Source organism: Ceratotherium simum, chromosome 1, assembly GCF_057802395.1.
Source record: "Ceratotherium simum simum isolate JZ-2026a chromosome 1, ASM5780239v1, whole genome shotgun sequence".
Lineage (NCBI taxonomy): Eukaryota > Metazoa > Chordata > Mammalia > Perissodactyla > Rhinocerotidae > Ceratotherium > Ceratotherium simum.
Window position 1 is genome coordinate 27,882,540 of NC_141900.1, and position 22,473 is coordinate 27,905,012.

At 36.3% G+C, this 22,473-nt stretch overlaps 1 protein-coding gene across 4 annotated transcripts in view; it reads right to left on the reverse strand.

Annotated features, from left to right (window-relative positions):
• CACNA2D1 (calcium voltage-gated channel auxiliary subunit alpha2delta 1) overlaps nt 1–22,473 on the reverse strand; it is a 504,823-nt gene that overhangs the window by 461,553 nt on the left and 20,797 nt on the right. The window contains exon 2 of one of the 4 annotated variants that reach the window (XM_087445298.1): nt 3,559–3,672. The exons of the other annotated variants lie outside the window; for them this stretch is intronic. The gene's annotated coding sequence lies outside the window, so the exon portion shown is untranslated. The remainder of the gene's footprint in view (nt 1–3,558; nt 3,673–22,473) is intronic. 4 annotated transcript variants of the gene reach the window in all.

Sequence of the window (22,473 nt, forward strand, 5' to 3'; positions counted from 1 at the left end):
GTTTTACTCTGCTCTGGACGTAATACTGACACTTAATGGTAGATAGTTTCTCTTCAAAGAGTGTCAGCCATCAAGAAAGACAGTTGAAAAAACATGTTGCAGGGAGCCAGCCTGGCGGCATAGTGGTCAAGTTCACACACTCCACTTCTGCAGCCCAGGGTTCACAGATTCGGATCCCGAGCACAGACCTACACACCGCTTATCAAGCCATGCTGTGGCAGACGTCCCACATATAAAGTAGAGGAGGAGAGGCACGGATGTTAGCCCAGGGCTTCCTCTTTTTACTGAGGAAGATTGGCAACAGATGTTAGCTCAGGGCCAATCTTCCTCACAAAAAAAAAAAAAAAATGTTGGTCCAATTTAGTGGATCATTAGACCACAAAAAAGAATAACATTATATGATTTAATATATAATTTATTTTTCTCTTGCTTTATACAACCCCTCTTATCATAACCTCTCAAAATGTGAATTCTATTTACAGCTATAAAGAAACAGGCCAACAGTGGTATCTTTCATAGTCCTGCATATCAAACGTTTCATAAAGAGAATGTTGTATGCCATGAGATGAACTTATTCCCATACTTCCAGTAAAAATTAATAATATTTGGAACACTAAGATGTCACAGCATGCTACATGTTAACTTATGGTGACAGAACTATTTTTAAGAAGTTTGTCTGAAACAAAAATAAAGGTTCAAGAAGACAGATAAAAAGAAGATAGTAGAGAAACATTTTAAATGTTCATTCCTTCTCCAAGTTGGCAGCTTTATGTGAGTAGATAGAAAATAAAAAAAAAAAGTCACCCAGACCAATACTTCTGACACTATCTCTGACTGACCTTATTTTTCTCATACTTACCATGTAAATAAATTCTGCCTACACTTCTTTTCTATGATTTCTTCTTTCCATCCTTCCCTTAGAAGTCCTCATCCCCTTGAGTTGAGACCATCTGGACCCCTACAAAAGCCTTGGTGATTCCTGTGTAGCCTTCATCACCTGGAATCCATCATTGTCACAATCGGGTATACAAAACACCAATAAGGACCCAATTTTGCAACAGTCTAGTTCAACAATAAGATATGTAAAGGACAGATGCTCTGTCTTATTTCTCTGTATCTCCAAAGTGTGTAGCACAGCATATTACACAAAAAGAGTTCTAAATTAAAAGCACTCATTAATGCAACTCTACTCACAGGGCCTAGATACTCTGTAGAACATAATATGTATTCAAAAAATAGTTTTTGAATGACTAAGCATTTTTATTAAACGGATATAACTTATACATCCCTGCCAGATTAGCTTTCTAAAATACTTAAAATATATGCCCCCTTGAAAAATCTTCAATGGCTCCCCACTTCCATCAGGATAAAATCCATTCTTTGGACTGGAATTCAAGGCATTCCACAACCCAGCCTCTTGCTTCTACCTTCCTTTTGTCTCTTCCCATTATCCCTTTGTACAAGGCAGCACAGCAGAGTGGAAAGAGCACTGATTTTGATATCAGAATGGCTACTGGACTGTGTTTTAATCTCGACTTGATGACTTACCAATGTATGACAATATAAACTCTTTGAACCTCACTTTTTACTAAATAAAAGTAATTGACACGTGACAGAAGTTGTAAACATAAGATAATAATAAAAATGCACTTAGATACAACACACAGAAGATAAATTGTATGAACTCTGTCACTATTGCAATAACTTTCCTTTCCAATCAGATTATATACTCTTTACCCTTGTTTAACATGTTCTTCCTGCTAACCTGAAGCAGGAAAATCCAACCTATTATACTTTCACCTAAATTCTGTTTATTCTGTAAGGCCAGCTCAAAAGCTACCCTGTTTTAGATAAACATCATATTAAAGTACCAAGCAGTTGTAAACACAAGGGGTAATCAGCTAATCAAGGGTGGTCTCGAGACAATGTGATTTAATGAGGAAACTTTATCTACAGGGGGAAGACCAGACAGGTCTGAGTAAGTGATTTGATCTCAGCACCTTAAACCTACCAACAAAGCTTCAAAGAGACTGCAGCTTTAAAAAAAAAAAGCTGTGATGGGGAGGATTGCAAACCAACAATCTGGTAAACTTTACAGGTGTCATACTTTCTATGAACTCTCCATGACCACAGGAGCCCAGAGTTGTTACTCTTTCTGCATTTACTATAGCACTATTGTACATTGTTGAGAAGCACACATAGCTTTGGAATGTTAATTACTTCTTAAGTTATATCTGTTAGTTACCCAGATCATAAATTCCTTGAAAACAAATAAAATACCAAATCCCTTAGTCTCTCCATCAGTGTCTTCTACATAGTAGGTATTCAAAAAATATTTGATTGACTATTATGTGTAGATTATCAGGTAATGAAAGCCTTGTAACATTTTTTTTGTTATTGTTGTTGAGGAAGATTGGCCCTGAGCTAACATCTGTTGCCAATCTTCCTCTTTTGGCTTAAGGAAGATTGTCCCTGAGCTAACATCTGTGCCAATCTTCCTCAATTTTGTATGTGGGATGCCACCACAGCATGGCTTGATGAGTGGTGTGTAGGTCTGCACCTGGCATCCAAACCCACAAACCCCAGGTCACTGAAGCAGAGTACGCAAACTTAACCAATACACTACCAGGCTGGCCCACCTTGTGACTTATTTCATTAATGCTAGTACATTTTACAATGTTATTTTCTGCAAGTAATGCAAGCCCAATATAATTGGATGTGTATAATTCTGAATGCATCTTACGCAGCTCTCCAGTTTTTAAAAGATGTTATTTCTTCTAATAGCTCTTAATACAAGAAACTGATATATGAAGAAGTGAAGTGTGGTACCCAAGGTAATGCAGATATTGGCAAAAGCAGAACTAATTGCTGTTGAGTTCTCCAAGTCAGTGGTTCTGAACCCTGGCTACACAATACAATCATCTGGCAAGATTTTTTTAAAATACCAATGCCAAACCAATTATCATAGTCTCTAGGGTAGGACCAAAGCACTGGTAATTTGTGAAAACTTCCCAGTGATTCAAATTTGTATCTATGCTATAAAATCACTCTCTCTCCTAATTCCAATGAACAGCATGAATTGCTGACAGTTCCTAAGAAAATCATTATCTAAGATCTCTTCTGCTCACTATTGTTTCCTGGGTTTTAAATATTTGAAATTGACTTTTAACAATACCTTCTAAATTCCTACACTTTTGTGCTGAGTAAATAGCATACTATGGCTTAATCTCTAAAATCATTTCCTCTAATTTCTTCAGAAACGTACACACACATGCACAACTTTAATAAAAAAAATGTGCTCTGCTTTTATCAAAAATTATGGTATATTGGTGTCGTTTGGGACATTTATGACAGCTTAGGTTGTGTAAGGGAGCCCCTGAAATATTCCTTTCCTTCCTTTCCTTCTGAATCAATCCATCACAGCAGTTTATCTAATCCATTCTTTATTAAATATTTTTTTATCACTCCTGCACCACTATCTATACAACACCCTTTCATTCTGATTACCTTAGGCTTAAGAAAAAACTAACACACGTTAACAGGTAGTAGAAAAATTACCTCTCTTAGGAGCTCAGTGGGCTGAAGAAGCAAGCTACATCAGGCGTGGCTGACGCCAGGTGACTGGCTTGTGACACTGAGGAAGTCCCTCACACCTGTCAAGGGAGGCAAAGACTGCAAAAGAAAGAGTGAGTCTGACTGAGCAGGCACATAAAGGGAAACAAAGCTCCCAACTGCTGTTAGGAGAGCTCTAAAAATAAAGCTACAAAAGCTTTGGGAAGGCAGAATGAATTCTTAACACTTGTTCTCTTCTATTTTAGTCTGTTACAAAGCAGGTGACCTCAGTACCAAGCAATGAGTCTTTTAACTTTCTATATCCCTCACTTTCAGAAATGATCCCCAGTTATGCTGATCATGACTTAATTCATTCCAGCTGTTTCAAATTCATAATCATAAAGAGAATCTTTTTTAATCTTTCAAGACTGCTCTCTCATAGGATTACTTACTAAAATAAGCTTCTTCGATATTCATTTGCCTATTTTACTTTGAAGATTTCTTTCATATGTATTATTCGGGAAAAAACATATTTATTACATAAATACTTTATGTATTCTTTCTGGGACGCATATCTAAGAAGTAAGAGTTTAAAAAATCATTAATTTATCTAAAGAAACAGTAGTTTAAATGTCCTCCATTAGGATGTCAGCATCATGGCAGACTGAGCTGTTCCCTTAGTCTCTCCCCACTGTTACAACCAAACGGACATTCATTAACCAAGAGAGGATTCCCTACAAAGCACAATAGGACGTCTGAGAGATCCACACAGCTATACATCTGAAGGTGGGGGTACTGGATCCCGGGAAAGCAGTAGAAGGAGGTGAGTGGATCCCCTCCATCTCCCCAGCGGTGGCGATCTAGGTCACGCATCCTCACACAGCAGCCAGTGCATGACTATAAGAGGAGGTGGGGGAGCAAGCAGGTCTGCGTGTGAACGCTTTCACTCTCGAGCTGCAGCCCAGCCCACAGGAACACTCCACACCAAGTGGTATGACTCATCCACTGTGTGGGTGCCCCCACCAAGCACAGCAGCCCAGGAAAATTGCCTGTGAGCACAGACTGGGCCCACATGCATGCAAAAGAAAGCACCCCTCCCCCACCAACCTAGTGCACCACCTCAGCCTGTCCCTGGCCAAAGCAGTTTGGCACCAGAGCACCTGCACATGCATGTGTGACCCGCCAAGCGGTTGCAGCCAGTGGGCAAATGCAGATGAGCCCTATAGGCACAACTTCCAGCAGACATGACAGGTTCAGGAAACACAGCTCCTATCCCCACTGCAGTGGTGGAGGTGGAATCTGTGACCTGATACTACCACTATGCGCTGGCAAAGGACCACTTCATTAAACACCATGAAGAACTACATTAACACTCCAGAGCAGAAGGAAAATGACAAGTCTCCAGAAACCAATCCTGAAGTCACATAAATTTACAGTCTAAATGAAAGAGAATTCAAAATAGTTGTCATAAAGAAACTCAATGAGTTACAAGAAAACCCAGAAACATAGTTCAATGAACTCAGGAATGAAATTAATGAGCAGAAGGAATTCTTCATAAAAGAGATTGAACCCAAAACAGACAAATCAAACAGAAATTCTAGAGATGAAGAACACAACGAATGAGATAAAAAACAATCTAGAGGGCAGTCTGGTGGTGTAGCAGTTAAATGCGCGTGCTCCGCTTCAGCGGCCTGGGGTTCCCAGGTTCAGATCCAAGGGCACCCACCAATGTACCACTTGTCAAGCCATGCTGTGGCAGCGTCCCATATAAAGTAGAGGAAGATGGGCACAGATGTTAGCGCAGGGCCAATCTTCCTCAGCAAAGAGAGGAGGATTGGCATTGGATGTTAGGTCAGGGCTAAACTTCCTCACAAAAAAATAAAAAATAAATCTAGAATCCTTAAAAAACAGAGCTGACACTATGGAGGACAGAATTAGTAATTTATAGGACAGAAATATAGAAATGCTTCAGGTGGAAGAAGAGAGAGAACCAAGACTTAAAAAAAATAAAGAAATTCTTCAAGAAATATCTGACTCAATTAGGAAATACAACATAAGGATTATAGGTATTCCAGAGGGAGAAGAGAGGGAGAAAAGAACAGAGAGCTGTTTCAAAGAAATAATAGCTGAGAACTTCCCAAACCTGGAGAAGGAACTAGACTCACAAGTACATGAAGACAATAGAACTCCTAATTACATCAATGCAAAAAGACCTTCTCCAAGTCATATAAGAGCAAAACTGGCAAAAGTCAATGACAAAGAAAAAATATAAAGGCCAGCAAGGCAGCAGAGAATAACCTACAAAGGAACCCCTATTGGGCTTTGAGTGGATTTCTCAGCAGAAACCCCACAGGCTAGGAGAGATTGGAATGATATATTCAAAATACTGAAAACCAAACCTTTCACCCAAGAATATCTATGCAGTGAAACTATCCTTCTTATATGATGGAGAAATAAAAATTTTCCCAGACAAACAAAAGCAGAGGGTGTTCATTGCCACTAGACCTCCCTTACAAGAAATGATCCAGGATGCCCTCATACCTGAAACAAAAAGGCAAAGGTTTACAAAGCCTTGAGCAAGGAGATAAACAGATACACAAAATCAGAAGATTGCAGCTCTCTATCAGAACAGGTTAGCAAACAGTTAGTTATAACACAAAAGATAAGGGAAGGAAAGTATCAAAAACAACTATGAACACTTCATTTTATTCACAAACTTATTAAAAAAAGCAGAGTAATTTGTGACAACAATCACTTACATGGGGAAGAGGAATGGGATGGAACCCACTTAGGCTAATGGACATAAAAGGCTACTAGAAAATGGACTATCGCACCTATGAGATCTTTTATACAAACAGCATGGGAAGCTCTAAACAAAAAATCAGAGCAGAGACATACATCAAAAATAAAGAGAAAACTGAGAAAGCCGTCACAGAAAACCACCAAACTGATAAGGCAGTCAGAAATACAAGGACAGAGAAAAATTGGAAATATAGAACAACTGGAAAATAGGAGATAAAGTGGCACCATTAAGCCCTCATATATCAAAAATCACTCTGAATGTAAATGAGTTGAATTCTCCAATCAAAAACACTGAGTAGCTGGATGGATTAAAAAACAAGACCCAACAATATGCTGCCTCCAGAATACACATCTCAGCTCCAAAGACAAAAACAGGCACAGGGTGAAGGGATGGAAGACAAAACTCCAAACAAATGGCAAACAAAAGAAAGAAGGTGTTGCCATACTTATATCAGACAAACTAGACTTCAAGATAAAACAGCAAATGAGAGACAAAGAGGGGCAAGATATAATGAAAAAGGGACATTCCACCAAGAGGACATAACACTTATAAATATATATGCACCTAACACAGGAGCACAAAAGTACATAAAACAACTATTAACAGACCTAAAAGGAGAAATTAACAGCAACACAATAATAGTAGGGGACCTCAACACCCCACTTACATCAATGGATAGATCATCCAGACAGAAAATCAACAAGGAAAGAGTGGAATTAAATGAAAAACTAGACCAGATGGACTTAATAGATATATATAGAACCATCCGAAAACAGCAGAATACATATTCTTCTCAAGTGCACATGGAACATTCTCAAAGACAGACCATATGTCGGGAAACAAGGCAGGCCTCAATAAATTTGAGAAGATTGAAATCATATCAAGCATCTTTTCTGAGCATAATGCTATGAAACTAGAAATCAACTACAAGAAAAAAGCTGAGAAAGTGACAAACATGAGGAGACTAAACAACATGCTACTGAACAACTAATGGAACCATGAAAAAATTAGAGGAGAAATCAAAAAATATCTGGAGAAAAATAAAAATGAAAATTCATCATACCAACTCTCATGGGATGGAGCGAAAAGGGTCTTAAAAGGGAAATTCATAGCAAAATAGGCCCACCTCAACTCATTTTCTCAACTTATTTGAGAAAAATCTCAAATAAGTAATCTTAACCTACACCTAACAGAACTAGAGAGAGAAGAACAAACAAAGCCCAGAGTCAGCAGACAGAGAGAAATAATAAAAATTCGAGCAGAAATAAATGAAATAGAGACCAAAAAAACAGTAGAAAGGATCAATGAAACTAAGAGCTGGTTCTTTGAGAAGATAAACAAAATTGACAAAGCCTTAGCCAGACTCACTAAGAAAAAAAGAGAGAAGGATAAAAGAAGAGAAATTACAGCAGATACCACAGAAACACAAAGGATTATAAGAAAATACTATGAAAAACTATATGTCAACAAATTGGATAACCTAGAGGAAATGGATAAATTCTTAGACTCATACAACCTCCAAAAACTGAATCAAGAAGAAATAGAGAATCCGAATAGACCCATCACTAGTGAAGAGATTGAAACAGTAATCAAAAACCTCCCAAAACAAAAGTCCAGGACCAGATGGCTTCTCTGGAGAAGTCTACCAAATATTCAAGGAAGATTTATTACCTATCCTTCTCAAACTATTCCGAAAAATTGAAGAAGATGGAACGTTTCCTAACTCATTCTATGGGGCCAGTATCACCCTGATACCAAAATCAGACAAGGACAACACAAGGAAGGAAAATTACAGGGAAATATTGCTGATGAACATACATGCAAAAATCCTCAACAAAATACTGGTGAATTGAATACAGCAATACATTAAAAGGATCATACACCACAATCAAGTGGGATTTATACCAGGGACACAGGGATTGTTCAACATCCGCAAATCAATCAATGTGATACACCACATTAACAAAATTAGGAATAAAAATTACGTGATCCTCTCAATAGATGCAGAGAAAGCATTTGACAAGATCCAACATCCATTTAGGATAAAAACTTTCAATCAAGTAGTATAGAAGGAAAGTATCTCAACATAATAAAGGCCACATATGACAAACCCACAGCCAACATCATACTGAATGGTGAAAAACTGAAAGCCATCCCTCTGAGAACAGGAACAAGACAAGACTGCCCACACTCACCACTCTTATTCAACATAGTACTGGAGGTATTGGCCAGTGCAATCACACAAGAAAAAGAAATAAAAGGTATCCACATTTGGAAAGGAAGAAGTGAAACTCCTGCTGTTTGCAGACAACATGATTCTATATATAGAAAACCCTAAAGTATTCATTGGAAAACATTAGAAACAAGCACAACTACAGCCAAGTTGCAGGGTACAAAATCAATTTACAAAAATCAGTTGCATTTCTATACACTAATAATGAACTAGCAAAAAGAAAAGTCAAGAATACAATCCCATTTACACAAAAAAGAATAAAACATCTAGGAATAAATTTAACCAAGGAGGTGAAAGACCTATACAATGAAAACTATAAGACATTATTGAAAGAATTGGAGATGACATAAAGAAATGGAAAGATATCCTGTGCTCACAGATTGGAAGAATAAACATACTTAAAATGTCCATATTACCTAAAGCAATCTACAGATTCAATGCAATCTCAATCAGAATCCCAATGACATTCTTCACAGAAATAGAACAAAGAATCCTAAAATTTATATGGAACACCCAAAGACCCTGAACAGTCAAAGCAATCCTAAGAAAAAAGAACAAAGCTGGAGGCATCACAATCCCTGACTTCAAAATATACTACAAAGCAATAGTAATCAAAACAGCATGATACTGGCACAAAAACAGACACACAGATCCATGGAACAGAACTGAAAGCTCAGAAATGAAACCACACATCTATGGGCAGCTAATCTTCGACAAGGGAGCCATAAACATACAATGGAGAAAGGAAAGTCTCTTCAATGAATGGTGTTGGGAAAACTGGACAGCCACATACAAAAAAGAATGAAAGTAGACCAATATCTTACACCATACACAAAAATTAACACAAAATGGATTAAAGACTTGAATGTAAGACCTGAAACCATAAAACTCCTAGAATAAAAAATAGGCAGTATACTCTTTGACCTCAGTCTTAGCAGCATTACTTCAAATACCATGTCTACTTAGGGATGGGAAACAAAAAAAAATTTAATAAATGGGACTACATCAGACTAAAGATCTTCTGCAAGGCAAAGGAAACCATGAACAAAACAAAAAGACAACCCACCAACTGGGAGAAAATATTTGCAAATCATATATCCGAAAAGGGGTTAATTTCCAAAACATACAAAGAACTCATACAACTGAACAACGAGAAAACAAACAACCCTATCAAAAAGGGGCAGAGGATATGAACAGACATTTTTCCAAAGAAGATATACAGATGGCCGGCAGGACATGCAACAGTGTTCAACATCACTAACTATCAGGGAAACACAAATCAAAACTACAAAGAGATATCACCTTACAACTGTTAGAATGGCTACAATTACCAAGACAAAAAATAACAAATGTTGGAGAGGATGTGGAGAAAAGGGAACCCTCATACACTGCTGGTGGGAATGTAAACTGGTGCAGCCACTATGGAAAACAGCATGGAGATTTATCAAAAAATTAAAAGTAGAAATACCATACGATCTAGCTATTCCACTACTGCATATTTATCCAAAGAATTTGAAATCATCAATTCAAAGAGACATGCACCCCTGTGTTCATTGAAGGATTACTCACAATAGCCAAGACCTGGAAGTAACCCAAGTGCCCATCAATTGATGAACGGGTAAAGATGTGGTATAAATATACAATGGAATACTACTGAGCCATAACAAAAAGACAAAATCATCACATTTGCAACAACATGGATGGACCGTGAGGGTATTATGTTAAGTGAAATAAGCCAGACAGAAAAAGACAAACACCACATGATTTCACTCATATATGGAAGATGAACAAACACACGGATTAAGAGAACAGATTAGTGGTTACCAGAAGGGAAGGGGGTTGAGGCATGGGTGAAAGGGGTGAAGGGGCACATTTATATGGTGACAGATAGAAATTAGACTATTGGTGGTGAGCACGATGCATTATTTAAAGTCTATACAGAAGCTGATAAATAATAATGTACATCTGAAATTACACGTTATAAAACATTATGACCTCAATAAAATAATTGAAAAAAATAAAAAATCAATGTCCTCCACTTAGAAAATCACTAATCTAGAGAAAAAAACTATAGATTTCCTAATAACATATTTAATGACCGAAATAAGGTCATTCTAATTTTAAATGCTATTTAAAATGCTTGGTGCCCAAGCAGTTCTGCATGAGAAGGCAATGTAATGTGGCTGAGAGCAAGTCTGGAATTAGACAGATCAGAGGTGTTTCCCTCTTCCAATATTACTACCTATGTAGTCCAGAACAGGTCACTCAACTGCTCAAGAAGTTTCTTGTTCTTCATTTATAAAAGAGGAACATACGTAATGTCTATCTATTTTATAGAGTTATAGTCAGAATTAAATAAGATAATATAAGTAAAATGCTAGCACACTGCCTGGCACCTAGCACTCAATAGATGCTACCAATTATTGTTATTGCTAAAAACAAATTATTATTCAATAACCAGCTGATGATGAAAACATCAAGAAGCAATATTATTTAAAATGTTGTTGACATTTTTAAATAGGTAGATAATATTTACATCCAAGATTCCAAAATCTCACAGCCTTTTTTCTATACAGGTATGTGGACACCTTCCCTCTCCCCATTTTTCTGGCATATAAAGGAGTTAACGAGTAGAAAATATCTCAGGGAATTTTTTTTCCTAAGTAGTAAACCTCACTGGAGGAACTTTTGCATCTTGGTACATTTCTTACTACAGGCATGCACAAGAGATGTCTAAATTTGATGAAAAGTTGAAATTATTTCATAGAAATTGAGGGTGCCTCAAGATGTTATTAAACTCCTTACCTCAAGCCAAAACTAAAACTAAATCACACATACACAAACACACCATTATCTATATTTGCAGATCCCACAAAAATCTTGATTCATGGTTAGTCATTATCACTTTACCTAAATCTCAAACAGTGTAATTGAGTTGAACCCACCTAGACACGCTGATCACATGAGAAAGAATTTTAAAAAGTAAACTCGGATAAAAAATACCATCCTCATCTCACAAGGATCACCTCCGGGCTCCTGACCAGTCTTCCCAGAGCCTCTTCAGGGCTTCAATTACATGTCTGTATTTGCTTCTACAGCTATCTGCGCCTGTAACTGTTTAAACCATTTCCTCTGATTTTGTTCTCAAAGAAGATAGAAATCAATCGTTAATCTCCTGGTAACTACCAGTTTTATTTCTGAAATATATACTAAATTGCTTCTCACCTTACTCTTTAGATCAGAAATCATCAATTCTTAGTATAAATGTGGAAAATTATGCAGAAATCTATTTTTAACAGAATACTTGAAATTCAAAGGTAGGTTTATCTATCCATTTATTTATTTATAAACTCGTTTGTAACAAGCACCTATAAACATCCCTGTTTTAAAAATCAGGAAGTAAAATTTACCGCCCATATTCTGAGGTCATTGACATTATTTTTAGAGAGAAGTCTAACAATTTCTGAATGCTTGCCACCTCCTAGACCCTTTCAGAGAAAAATGTCTGTGGTTCCTATGCACTGGGGACCATGTTTGTTTTTTGTTTTTAATTTTTATTTAGTTTATTTAAACTAAAAAATAAGTTCACTCATTTCTCCCACCACCACTCCCCACCTCTTGCAACCACCAATCTGTATCTACGATCTTGGTTTGTTTTTTCTAGATTCCACATATGACAGAGATCATACAGTATTTGTCTTTCTCTGTCTGACTTATTTCCCTTAGCATAATGCCCTTGAGGTCCCCCATATTGTTGCAAATGGCAAGATTTCATTCTTTTTCTATGGCTGAATAATATTCCATGGTATATATACACCACATCTCTTTATCCATTCATCCATCAATGGACACACGTTATTTCCATATCTTGGCTATTGTAAATAATGTTGCAATGAACGTGAGGATGCATACATCTTTTCAAATTAGTGTTTTCGTTTTCTTTGAATAAATACCTAGAAGTGGACTTGCTGGATCATGTGGTAGTTCTATTTTTAATTTTTTGAGGATCTCCCATACTGTTTTCCATAATAATTGCACCAATTTACATTCCCACCAGCAGCGCACAAGGGTTTCCTTTTCTCCACATCCTCGCCAACACTTGTTATTTATTGTCTTTTTGACAATAGCCTTTCTATGAGGTGTGAGGTGATATCTCACTGGCTTTTGATTTGCATTTCCCTGATGATTAATGGTATTGAGCATCTTTTAATGTACAATCATGCATCACATAACAATGAGGATACATCCTGAGAAATGCGTTGTTAGGCGATTTCATCATTGTGCAAACATTATAGAATGTACTTATGCAAACCTAACTGGTATAGCCTACTACACACCTAGGCTATATGATACTAATCTTATGGGACCACCGTCATATATGCCGTCCACTGTTGACTGAAATGCCATTATGCAGCACATGACTGTACCTGTTGGCCATCCATATGTCTTCTTTGGAAAAATGTCTCTTCAGATCTTCTGCCTATTTTTTAATCAGATTGTTGGTTTCTGGAGTTATATGAGTTCTTTGTATATTTTGGATATTAGTTCCTTATCAGATATATGATTTGCAATTATTTTCTCCCATTCAGTACGTTACCTTTTCATTTCGTTGATGGTTACCTTTGCTATGCAGAAGATTTAGTTTGATGTAGTCCCACATGTTTATTTTTGCTTTTATTGCTTTTGCTTTTGGTGTCACAGTCAAAAAATCATTGCTAAGACCTATGTAAATGAGCTTACCATCTGTGTTTTTTTCTAGTTTTATAGTTTCAGGTTTTACTTTCAAGTTTTTAATCCATTTTGAGTTAATTTTGTGTATGGTATAACATAGTGATCCAGTTTCATTCTTTTGCATGTGGCTGTCCAATTTTCCCAATACCATTTATTGAAGAGATTGTCCCTTCCCCACTGTATATTCTTGGCTCCTTTGTTGTAAATTAATTGACCATATATGTGTGGGTTTATTTCTGGGCTCTCTATTCTGTTCCATTAATCTATGTATCTGTTTTTATGCCAATACCACACTTTTAATTACTATAGCTTTGTAATATGGTTTTAATTCCTATAATACTGTTTTAATTCCTATAGCTTTGTAATATGGTTGGAATCAAGGAGTGTGATGCCTCCAGCTTTGTTCTTCTTTCTCAGAATTAGCTTTGGCAATTTGGGGTCTTCTGTGTTCCAAAAAAATTTTAGGATTGTTCATTCTATTTCTGTAAAAAATACCATTAGAATTTTGATAGGGATTGCACTGAATCCGTAGATTGCTTTGGGTAGTATGGACATTTTAATAATATTATTAATCTTCCAATCCATGAGCACAGAATATCTTTCCATTTATTTGTGTCTTCTTTGATTTCTTTCATCAATTCCTCATACTTTTCAGGGTACAGGTCTTTCACCTCCTTGTTTACATTTATTCCTAGGTATGTTTTTTTGATGCAATTGTAAATGGAACTGTTTTCTTAATTTCTCTGTCTGACAGTGCATTATAAGTGTAAAGAAATGCAATGGATTTTTGTGTATTGGTTTTGTATCCTGCAACCATACAGAATAGTTTATTAGTTCTAACAGTTTTTTGATGGAGTCTTCAGGGTTTTCTATACATGATATCATATCATCTGCAAATAGTGACACAGTTTTACTTCTTCCTTTCCAATCTGGATGCCTTTTATTTCTTTTTCTTGCCTAATTGCTCTGGCTAGGACTCCCAATACTATGTTGAATAAAAGTGGCAAGAGTGGACATCCTTGTCTTGTTTCTGATCTTAGAGGAAAAGCTTTAAGCTTTTCACCATTGAGTACAACGTTAGCTGTGGGTTTGTCATATATGGCCTCTATTATGTTGAGGCATGTTCCCTCTATACCCGCTGTTTTGAAAGTTTTTATCATAAATGGATGTTGAATTTTGTCTAATGCTTTTTCTGCATCTATTGAGATGATCATATGATTTTTATCCTTCATTTTGTTAATTTTATTAGTTCATTTTGTTTGTCTATTTAGCATAAACCTTATACATCTCCCTTGAGATTATCAAAACATTTTGTTAAATTTAGAAGGAAATGAAACATTTCCCGTTGTTTCAGAGATGTAAAATGATGAAAGAAAAAGCTCTAAAATGCTTATAAACCACTCAAATAAATATTAACAGTTAGCTAAAAGTGAGGTATTTGTTTGCTAAGTTACTTCAACTATAATCATTTTATCTTAAAAATTAAAGAATTATTATTTTAATTAGACCACATATCTATTTGTGTCTGTGATATAAACTAAACAGATTTTCATAGACTACATCAGTATTTCTTGGATAACTTTTCTGAGCAGTTCTTAATTGGACATTTCTTAATCACTTTTTACCTTTTATATTTTGACTGAGGAACCACTTTTATATCTGTGCAAATGGAACTTTACTGATATTAATTTTCCCTCTATAATATCTAACATTTACCCAAAGGAAAATGAGTCATCAGCAAGTTTATTTCTACTCATGCCCTGATTTCTCAGCCAAAGACGTGATGTGTCTGTATTTTCAGGCCTGGGCTAAGAACTGCTCTTCAGAGGTTTTCCCATCTCTGCCTGGCTACAGGTGTCTCATCCTTATGACCAACATCTCCCTGAGGAGCTCTAGGACAATGGCTAACATTGCGTTTGGTTCTAAAGCCCCATTATTCTTTAGGAAAATAAATGGAGCCTATTCTATTATGTATACCTTATGGGAAAACTTTTTGAATTTTTTTTTTAATTTTTAATTACCAACAAAATACTTGTAAACCCAAAATAATTTACAAAAAAAATTTAATTAAAATAAAGCTTTAAGGTAGTAGATATAAATGCTTAACAAGTGTTAAATATTGTTAAAACTATCCTATAAATTATCTAAGGTATGATCTGTTCTACAGACTTTGTTTCTTCAGGGACTAACATATTGCTGGGCCCATGGTTGGTAATGTTTATTAAATTATTTTATTAATTTTATTAATGTGTATATATGTTATATATACACATATCCATATATATTATATTGATATACATACATATAATGAGAATATACATTGAATTATTGATTGAGAATATATTATCATGAATAACATTAATAACTTACTTTAATCTATCTGCCATAATTTTTTTTCCTTTGGTGAAAAAGATTGGCCCAGAGCTAACATCTGTTGCCAATCTTCCCATTTTTGCCTGAAGAAGATAGTCCCTGAGCTATCATCTGTGCCAATCTTCTTCTATTTTGTATGTGGGATGCTTCCACAGCATGGCTGATGAGCAGTGTGTAGGTCTGTGCCCAGGATCCAAACCCATGAACCCCAGGCCGCTGAAGCAGAGCACACAAACCTAACCACTACGCCACCAGGCCGGCCCCCTATCTGCCATAATTTTAACCAATGAAATATTAGAATAATAAAGCAAGATGTAATTGTAACACAGTCACAATTTTAAAAGCATCATATACAAATGGTGGTATCTAAACTAGATGGTGTCTAAACTGCATTTCAAATATAAGATGAGCTCAGAAAAAGCAAGGTCCTGAAACAGAGCCCAAACACCAACTTTATTGGTGAGTTTTGTGTTATACAAATCCAACATACTGGCTTAGTGAGGAAAATGAATAGTCTAATATCACACGTGAATATTGTGCTCTATAGTTTTCAAAGTATTCACATACACATTGTCTCATTTGAATGTCACAACAACACAGTGGGCTCGGTAAGCTAGAGCATCTGAATGCATTTTACCGATGAGACAATGGAGACTGAGCCATCAAGCAAGGGACCCATGGACCAATGGCTAGCACGAAAGCCAAAGTCACAACTGACCCTACACACATATTATAGAGCTGGTTAAAGGAATTATCAAACAAACCACGAAAAATAAATAAATTGTGGGAAGACCTACTAAACATAACTTCAGACAATGAAACGTTGATTATTAGTTTGTGGGAAGCAAGAGCAGCAGTGAGTGTTAACGCAGCAAGCATTCCATCCAGGGAAGCCAGAGGGAAAAGAGTGTCAAGTCCTGAGAGAGAATACACAGTATTGATTCAGCCTACAAGTGATTTTTATCCATTCTAGGGAAGTGTGTGTGTCCAGAAAAAAATGTTTTCTTCAAGAAGGTTAACTTAGTACTAGCACTAAGAGCTCAAAGTGAGCCTGACTTCTGATTCTACAGGACTGTACACCCGAGAGTGTACACCTCTGTGAAACTGTGGGTTTAGTGCACTGGTTATAGCTACCTGTTCATATTTATAATCACCTCATTAGCATTCTAAAAATGTACATGTTAAACTCATACTATTGTAACTTAAAAGGTCCCAAAGTCAAAGGTACTAGCTATTATCACATTATCTTATTTTAGAAGAAGAAAAAACTTCCCAAATTGGCCTCCTTCTTTTCATTAAACAAATCTTTAAAAACCTAAGGGTTCTCTTTATATCTTGGGAAATCTGTCTGGCAAGAATCATTCTATTCACTCATAACACATTTTTCTAAACCTGGAGCAGATCCATTGGTGTTGTGCCAGAGAGGAGTACAGGACGAAACATCAGATATAAGTCTCTGTTTGTAAGAGAATGCTAGAAAAATTCCCTAGACATGAAGTCTAGGATCTGCATGAAATTACCTATAATTTTTGCCTGTGAGACCTAAAAGACAAGCTACATTGCACATATCTTCATTCTAGTCAGGTAGGTTATGGATGAGTCTTACTCACTGCATAGGCTACGTATGACTACGCCACATAAGACTTAGAATATTTTTTCTTTAGCTTCAATGTAATGTACTTTATCTTTGGGAAAAATCGGGCTTATTAGATAAATCTAGATTTTCTTATAAGAGAAAACATACCCAGAAGAAAAGCAAGATGGATGGGTCAGTGTATATAGTGTCAGTATGTATACACATACCCAGCAAAAGATCATTTGGGAGTATAAATATAGGAAGCACTCATAACTAAATGTTCTAAAGGAATTATGTTTAATAATTTAAAAGGAAGCCATTGTAATATCTGTGGTATGTGATGACAATATGATCCACCAGGCCTTAAATGACTTAATGTGATGTAATGACTGTCCCAACAGAGCAGCTCAGACAGGGTGATGGTGCCTGTATTAGTGTGCTGGGCTACTATAATAAAGTACCACAACTGGGTGGCTTAGAACAACAGAAATTTATTGTCTCATAGTTCTTGGGGCTAGAAGTCCAAGATCAAGGTGTCAGAAGGGCTATGTTCCCTCTGGAGGCTCCAGGAAAGGATGTGTTCCAGGCCTCTCTCCTAGCTTCCAGAAGTTCTTTGGCTTGTGGCAGCACAACTCCAATCTTCACATGGTGCAGTCCCTGTGTGTGTGTTGGAGACAAATTTTCCCTTTTTATGTGGACATTTGTCATATTGGATTATGGCCCACCCTACTCCATTGTGACCTAATCCTAACTAATTACATCTTCAAAGACCCTATTTCCAAATAAGGTCACATTCTGAGAAACGGCAGGTTAGATCTTCAACACAGGAATTTGGGAAAACATAAGTCAACACATAATGCTGTCCCATGCCGAGACTCAAAAGCAGTCCCACAGGTAATGCATAAATTAGGATTGTTCTTCATATTAATGGTTTGCATAACTTGGTAATTCACTGTTGTTTAAAAATTTTAAACTGCTATTGTGGGTTATATGGTAAATATCCCTTTTCTTAATGAATTTAAAGGTAAGAGTATATCCAGGATATTAAGAAGCTAGAACAAGTGTTTCTCAATCATTGTGGTTTTTAGAGTTAATAAATCTACAACCCAGAGATATATATAGAAGTTTATAAATACTCAAATATTTCTACTGTTATATATACACATTAATAATATATAATCTAAATTTCCTAATGGTGACACCATAAATTGGATTACACAGAAAGACATATTGATGATATAGCCTGAGCATAAGGTAACCATATTATTTGTCTGAACCTGGACACTTCTGAGTGTGAAAAGGGCATTATTAACCATTAGGCTGGGCAAAGACAGAAACCAAAAAAGTCCAACCAAAGAAACCAAAAAAACCCAACATGAGCGTAAACAAAAGAAAGAGCTGGGCTGAAATAAAATGCTGGTAGGTACAGGATACCTTTTACCATACTTGTCTGTAGTAGAAACAGAGAAAGGCAGTGATTATTCTGCTCATGTATGAATACTGAATACCTAAAAGAAGGGAGAAAAACGTGTAGAAATGCACTAGATTTTGCAGAGAGCGAGAATGCAATATATTTTTATGTTCTGTTGAGAAAATGATATGTATAAGAGAGATATCATGGAGAAGATAATATGAAAAGGAGACACTGATCACATAAAAATGGATCATTCTAGCCTCTCCTAAGTCCATCATGGTAAAATTGATCTGAAACACTTCAACAGCCCCAATTAAGCCCATTCAACTAAAGATGTAAAATATTGTATTATTTCTTTGCAGACAGAAGAAAAACAAGCATAGAAATTACTTTTTGATCGAATAAAGCAAAAAGATTATCCTGGACCAGAGATTCTAGGTTTCCATTTTCCTCATGTAATAGCATTCCCTCCTAACCAGTGTAGACAGTGCTCACTAGGATTACTGTTTCTATACTACACCACTGTGTTGTCATTCTTGTAAGAGCATTGTCCTCAAAGAGAACAAACCAGCATGTATCTGTTCTCTATTTACAGAAAAAGTAGATGAGCAGAAACACCTGGCATTCTTTTCATACTCATCAAGATATCTTTGGTGTATGATCCATTTGAGGCCAGCCCTATAAAATTTCAAAGCCCCATATAAGACAGAACGCTATACGATATGCCTACAAATAAAGCTTAGTAGCACCATAAGTTTGTCCCAACAGTGTTCTTACTGTTTAGGGGTGTCTGTTAATTGTTCCCCTCCGAAAAAATGGAGCACTTGCAGCCAAGAAAATCTTTATTAGTTTACTATGCAGCTTTCCCGGGTGAAATAAATACCCCTAGCAAGAGTGTGTGTCCATGTTAATTACAGTTTGCCCACAGGTCACTCTGGCAACTGTCCAACCTTTCTGGTATCTACAAAGCATTTTATGCAGTGCACACAAGGACAGGACAGATTGTCTCATTTCCGCTCCAGACCCAGCGGGAAAGAGCAGACACCAGTACACTTTGGTTAAAGACACGTTTCACCCAAAATTTTCCTTCAGGAAATTCACAGATCTCCAGGAACAGGAGAATTTTACCCCTGTACATTTGTTTATATGTTAAATAATTACACTTCCTGCTTCACCAAGCACTAAATTTAACAGCTTAATTTAGAAAATATTTTGAACTAGCCAATTTACCTGTTTTAATAGCATACTTATTATCAGGGATTAATGAATAAAACTCACTGATGTGACAAAACGCTAGCAAAATGCAAACACCACATAAGCATTGTGGGAGTGAGCCAGAAATATCCACCACTGGCAACAGGAACACTGTATCATAGGCCAATTTATTGTGCACATTCCACTTATATTAGTGGTTCTCAACCAGTGGTAATTTTGCAACCCAGCAGACACTTGACAATATCTTCAGACATTTTTATTGTCATGACTTGGGGAAAGGTTGCTACTGGCCTTTAACGGGTAAAAACCAAGGATGCTGCTAAACATCCTACAATGCACAGAACAGACCCATTACAAAGAATTGTCTGGTCCAAAATGTCAATACCGCCAAGCTTGGGAAACTCAGCCTTAGATTGTGTGGAAAAATGAGCGGGTTTGTATAAATCCCATGTGGTCATACTATCTTTCCTTAGATGCATTTTAATAGATTTTAATAGTTATTTTCAGTCAAGTTTCTCTGATTTGACTTTTCTAACTTGTCAAAATTATAATTATGAATTGTCATCAAATACTATAAAATTACTATGAAATACAAATACCATAAAATTAAAATAAAATAACCTAGACTTTATCATGCTGTGTCTGAATTTAGGAGAGACCAAGGATTGGTAAGAAATATAAATGAGTCAAAACTGAATTGCATGTGATATTAATTGAGGATTCCAAAAACCTCTTCATTTATAGTTTTCACTCCATTACCAACTCATGACTTTGTTTTCTCTATAAGATAAAATACTGCTTTTAACCTACCAGGTCATGAACTCCAGGAACAGAACCACTCTCATCACCAGAGAAAAGTATTTACAAATGTACCTAACTGGATATAAAGAAGAATTCCAGTCTGTCTCTTAGAAAATGCTACAGTATCATCTCTGTGATACACTTGAAGGAATAACTGCTTTAAGTGTTTTGAGGTCCTTGTTTCCTTATTTTAAGCAACAACAATTTTGCAGCCTACTTGCCTTGGATAAACTTGTATTATGTTTTATATGGAGCAAATTGTCAACCTTCAATTCAGAATGACATAAAATACAAAAATCAGAGCAGAAAAAAAAACATATATCAGGCCACACTTTCTTCTAGCGTTGGGTGTATCACTTAGTTCTTTAAGTATATAACTCATTATCCTTTATACTTTGTCAAGCGCATGTCCTTCAAAACATCTTTGTCCTTCTTATCCTAACAGTCTGCCCCTCTTAATCTACCACATTGGTATTCTACTATCTGTAATTTTATAAAATAGCACTCTTGCTCTATTATTATAAAATGCCACATGCATCCAGAGTAGTCCTTTACTGGCCACACTCAGCTTAACACTAGTTTATGTGCCACTGATATCTTTCTAAAATGATGACATTTTTTAGACTAGTATCTGATGTTCTAAGGGAGAATATCTGAAGTTAGATAGAAAACCCCAAGAAATCATTCTTTCAAAACTTGTTCCATGACTCCATGCCAAGACATCATTGAGCAAACTTCCAGAAGCAGATAGCCCAGATGTTCCTCCTCTGAAACAGTGTTTGGCAGTTGCAATCACAAGCCAGAAAAGAACTACAGAAAAATCCTCTTTAAACATATGGTCTGCATTTATGTGGTCTACACATTAGGGATTTATTTGTGCTAATACATTCCCTTTAAAATGACATCTCTAGAAAGATTCTGTTTATCCAATGGTTTGGGAAAGAAGAGTTCTTCTGAATTTTTTTTAAAGAGCATAAAAGCAGGAATTTGATCAACCAAGGAAGAGCTTGTGGGCACTTAATCCATTAGGAGAGCAGTCAATATAGCGGTAGAAGTATAGAAAAAGAGACGCAGGTGCACACAAAGCCACACTTCAACACAGTCAGTGACTGCCTCCTACACTACGAAATAATACGCCCATGACACTTCCAGGGTGCTCACCAGGGTAGGGCTGGCTCAGAATTATTCGGATCACATATGCATAGATGTGCCTTAATTCAGGATCTAATTAAAACTGAGGATCATCAGGGAAGAGAAAGAATAACCCAAAGATTTTCAATTTAGGATCATCTAAGGTCAACAGAATAATCTCATAGATAACTTGGAGACAACACTCTGGCCTCATAAAACTTCCACGATGCAGCAAAGGTTTTAGTTGCCTCATCCATACATATACTTTAAACATATTTTCCCTTCCTGTTGCTCCACGTAACTCTAAGAAAAAGGCCTAACCAACCCCCAACCAAAGCTGCTCACAAAGATAATACTTTATTTTCACTTGTGAGCTATATAAGACAATGACATCTGGTTATAAATTCTAACCCATATTTTCGGCCAAATTGCAAACATATTAAATTAAATTAAAATATTCATGTATGAGGGTCATCTTGCCAAGATGTTTTAAATAATGTGCACATAAAATGTAATAATAATTAATATATTATTGCAATAATTAACTATAATGGCTACCAAGGTGTTGGACAATTTCCATTGGTAAGATTTCAGCAGATTTCTTAGAATCGTAGCCTTTGTAAAGTTCTAAATTGCACATTCTC